Source organism: Mandrillus leucophaeus, unplaced genomic scaffold, assembly GCF_000951045.1.
Source record: "Mandrillus leucophaeus isolate KB7577 unplaced genomic scaffold, Mleu.le_1.0 Scaffold69, whole genome shotgun sequence".
Taxonomy (NCBI): Eukaryota; Metazoa; Chordata; class Mammalia; order Primates; family Cercopithecidae; genus Mandrillus; species Mandrillus leucophaeus.
The window spans coordinates 4,001,838-4,006,796 of NW_012107474.1; the positions used below are offsets into that span (position 1 = coordinate 4,001,838).

Sequence of the window (4,959 nt, forward strand, 5' to 3'; positions counted from 1 at the left end):
AATCATCGAAAACGCAGAACCCTTTACAGTAGGAAAAAAATCAAAACCACCATCTGGCTCATCAACTGATAGGTGGATGAAGAAAGTGTGATCCGTCCACATAATGGGACGTTATTCCGCCTTGAAAAGGAGCGAGATTCTGACACTCGCTCCAGTGCGGATGAACCCTGAAAATCAGGTGTCAAGTAGAAAAAGCTGGACACAAAAAGCCTCGTATTGTGTGATTCCATTTATATGAACTATCCAGAGTAGATAAACCTGCAGGGACACAGAGGAGGTTCGTGTTACCAGGGCCTGGGTGAGGGACTCTTGGGGGAAAATGGAGAGTGACTGCTGATGGGCTGAAGGGTTCACGTTGAGGGGATGAAATGTTCTAGAATTGATGGTGGTGTTAGTTGTAGAACTCTGTGAATATATTAAAAACCATTGATTTGTACAGCTTCAACAGGTGAATCGTATCTCAGGGCATCTGATATCTGTTGCTCAAATATGTACATCCTATTGTAGACTTTATATATTACGATATATCTAGATTTATATACATATGTTTACATATATATGAACTATGTAGATGTTATGTAGAATTCATTTTCCTGTTGCTAACAGTTTATATGCTCAACTTACTAGACTCATCAGATACCATAAAGCATAAAAGCTTCTGAAATAAGTCCTAAGACATTTTCTCTCTGTCTTTTTTGGTTTTGTTTTGTATTGTTTTAGGGATGGGATCTCGCTCTATTGCCCAGGTTGGAGTGCAGGGGCATCAGCTTACTGTACCCTTAAACTTCTGGGCCCAAATGATCCTCTTGCCTCAGCTTCCTGAGTAGCTGGGACTACAGGCGCGTGTCACTGTGCCTGGCTAATTTTTTTTATTTCTTTTTTTGCAGAGATGGGGTCTTGCTATGTTACCTAGGCTGGTTTTGAACTGTTAGTTTCAAGTGATCCTCCCACCTCAGCCTTTGGGAGCAAGTGCTGGGATTATAGATGTGATTCTCCATGACCAGCTGAAATTTTCTCTTTAATACAAGTCTTACCCTTGTACTCATTGTATTATTGTTGTTGTTATTATTATTATATTTCTTACTCTTGGGCTCTGAATTTTCCCCATTAATAAAAACGGTTTATTTGCCAGTTATGTTCAGCATAACTAGAAAAAATCCAAAGACCAGCTCCATGTGGATAAATACAATGTTCTTGTTGGCTGCTGAATGCACTGATTTGTAATTTACAGTCTAGAGTTGCAGTTAGACATGAGGGTATGGTCTCACTTTAGGAGGGAAAAGAAGGAATCAGTGCTTCCCCCCTTCCCCATAACTCACATGTGTATTTCCCATATGTGTATATAAAGAATCTGTTTTTGAAAGCATCATCTATAATGAAGTTCCATTCTCTGTTCCTCCTCTTCCTACCTACACTGATGACTGTTCTTCTAAAGTTGGTCTGCTCTTTCTTCATTTTCAGCCTGTGTTTATATGTTACCTGTGTTGCTGTATGATGTTTATGGCTCTGTCTGCATTTTTTTTTTTTGAGACAGAGTCTCGCTCTGTCGCCCAGGCTGGAGTGCAGTGGCCGGATCTCAGCTCACCGCAAGCTCCGCCTCCCGGGTTTATGCAATTCTCCTGCCTCAGCCTCCCAAGTAGCTGGGACCACAGGCGTCCACCACCTCACCCGGCTAGTTTTTTGTATTTTTTAGTAGAGACGGGGTTTCACCGTGTTCGCCAGGATGGTCTCGATCTCCTGACCTTGTGATCCACCCGTCTCGGCCTCCCAAAGTGCTGGGATTACAGGCTTGAGCCACCGCGCCCGGCCTCTGTCTGCATTTTATTATCAAGTTAGGTGTGTGGGTGCCATTTAGCAGACAGCAAGGGGGGGACGCCCGTGTGGCCCCAGATGGAGGAGAGTGTTGCAGGCCCCTCCACCCCACCTCTCACGTATCCCTGTGACAGCTGGGGTATTTGTGTGTTTAACATATTTATCATTTTTTATGTACTTTTGCAACAAGCTTTCTCTATGTAGATCACTGTAATTTTAAGACTTCTCCAGGTTAGTTTTTGTAGTTCTTTTCTTTGTAGTTCATTTTGCTTCAGCTATAATTCAGGATTCCAGATGAACCCGAGCTCACTTACCCATCTCCTATTACTGGGTAATTAAATTGTTTTCTCTTTTTCGAAAGTGCAGGTTGGGTATCCCTTATCTGAAATTCTTGGGGTCAGGAGTATTTTGGGTATCAGATCTTTTTTTGGATTTTTGAATATTTGCATTATTTGTTACTAGTCAAGCATCCCGAATCCAAAATACTCCAGTGAGCATTTCCTTTGAGCATCATATCGGCACTCAAAAAGTTTCAGATTTTGGAGCATTTCAGATTTGGGATTGTTGGATTTGGGATGCTCAGTCTGCACAGAGAGTACTGCAGCGATTGTGTCTGTTCATTGCCTCCCGACTCCTCAGGCAAGCACCGGAGGATCCCAAGAGAAGGCATGAGCCTGGCGGGTCGCTGGTGTGCACACTTCAGCTTGGCCAAGTATTCCTGAGTCAGTCACCAAAGTGCTGTTCCGGTTTTCTTTGCCCCAGCAGCATAGGAGAGCTCTCCTTCCTGCATACCCTTGTCAGCACTGGAGCCACACTGTTACATAATCCTTGCGATGAATGTGAGGAAGTTACTGGAAAATACTGGGGTTGCAGGAGGGAGCCCATGGCAGCAGTGCAGGATGCTGAGCCTGGCACAGCCTGGAGAGCTGGGAGGGCCCTGCGGCAGGTGGTCCAGTGCCCATTTTACACCTGGGGAGCTGAGGCGCAGAGAGCCGTGGGCCTGCCCTCCTGGAGCCCGCTGCTTTGGAAGTGCCTTCCCGGATGGCGCGCACCCTCTCTATTTGTGGCAAATAGGGACTGAATCCCTTTATGGCTGGGTGGTTTCTGTATGGGGTTTTCTGGTGCTTTCCCAGTAAAGAGAGGAGTGGAATGTTCAGGCCTGGCCTGGACAGAGAGTGGAGGAAGCGGAGCTGTGGAAATAGCAAAACTCTATCTTTAAAAAAACTTCATATTGCCAGAAAAGTGGCCTGAGACAGTAGGTGATTCAATTGTAATCCCTTTAATAAATACAATTCCAGAAATGGACATGACAAAAATAGTACATGTAAATTAAAAGTTAAAAACAGCATTGTATTTGTACAGCCATGACCATAGGAACATTTTTCATCACGGTTGAAATGTGGAAGCTACCCAAGGGCTCACTGATAGGCAAATGGATAAGGAAATGGAATAGAATTCAGCCATAGAAAGGAAGGGCATTCTAGGCCGGCCACCGTGGCTCAAGCCTGTAATCCCAGCACTTTGAGGCCGAGGTGGGCAGATCACGAGGTCAGGAGTTCGAGACCAGCCTGGCCAACATAATGAAACCCTATCTCTACTAAAAATACACAAAAAGTTAGCTGGGTGTGTTGGTGCGCGCCTGTAATCCCAGTTACTTAGGAGGCTGAGGCAGGAGAATTGCTTGAATCCGGGAGGTGGAGGTTGCAGTGAGCTGAGATTATGCCACTACACTCCAGCTTGAGTGACAAAGCGAGACTCCATCTCAAAAAAGAAAAAAAAAAAAAAGAAAGGAAGGACATTCTGACATAGGCTATAACATGAATGAACCTTGAGGACATTATGCTCAGTGAAATAAGCCAGATGTGAAGGGACAAATGCTGTATGAGTCCACTTCTTAGCGGTCCCTAGAGTAGCCTGATTCAGAGAGACAGAAAGTGGAATGGTGCGTGCCAGGTGCTTGGGAGAGGAAAGTGGGGACGTAGTGCTTAGTGAGGACAGAGTTTCAGTCTGGGAAGATGCAGCTTCTGGAGGTGGATGGTGATGATGGTTGATGCAACAAAGTGAATGGACTTAATGCCACTGAACTGTGCACTCAAAAATGGCTAAAATGGTCAATTTTATGTTATGTGTATTTTACCACAATAATAAAAGATATGGAAGGGTATAGAGATTTCTTAAGGTTTCATTATTTCACATAGCAAGCTTTGTTTAATTTGTTTACCCTTCCTTTACCTGAGCTATGATTTGTCAATCCTTGTCAGGTGTCAATGACTTTATTTTCTTTTTAAAATTTATTTTTTTAATTGACAAAAATTGTACATATTTGTGGTATGCATCTTGATGTTTTGATATATATATACATGTGGAATGGCTAAATCTAACATGTGGATGATGTCATATACTTAACATTTTGTGTGGTTAGAAATTTAAAATCTACTCTTTTAGCAATTTTCAGGTATATAATGTATTGTTACTAACTTTAGTCACCATGGTATGCAATAGATCTCTTGAACTTCTAACTGAAATTTGGTATCCTTTAACCAATACCTCCCCAGTGTCCCCAACTCCCTAGCCCCTGGTAACCACCATTCTGCTCTTGGTTTCTTTGAGTTTAACTTTTTAAGATTCTACTTATAAGTGAGATCACGTGGAATTTGTCTTTCTGTGCCTGACTTATTTCACTTAACGTAATGTCCTCCAGGTTTATCCATGTTGTTGCAAATGACAGGATTTTCTTCATTGTTAAGGCTAATATTCCATTGTGTATATCTGCCACATTTTCTTTATCCATTCATCTGTTGATGGACACTCAGGTTGATTCCATCTCTTGGCTGTTTTGAATAATGCTCCAGGTATCTTTTTAAGATACTGATTTTATTTCCTTTGGATCTATAATGGACCCTTGAACAGCATGAGGGTTACGGGCACTGACCCCTTGTGCCATCAGAAATCCACATATAGGCCGGGCACGGTGGATTACGCCTGTAATCCCAGCACTTTGGGAGGCTGAGGCGGGCGGATCACAAGGGCAGGAGATCGAGACTATCCTGGCTAACACGGTGAAACCCTGTCTCTACTAAAAATACAAAAAATTAGCCAGGCGTGGTGGCGGGCGCCTGTAGTCCCAGCTACTCAGGAGGCTGAGGC

General features: G+C 43.4%; 1 protein-coding gene across 1 annotated transcript in view; it reads left to right on the forward strand.

Annotated features, from left to right (window-relative positions):
• C2CD2 (C2 calcium-dependent domain containing 2) overlaps window positions 1-4,959 on the forward strand; it is an 82,204-nt gene that overhangs the window by 23,091 nt on the left and 54,154 nt on the right. The window lies entirely within an intron of this gene.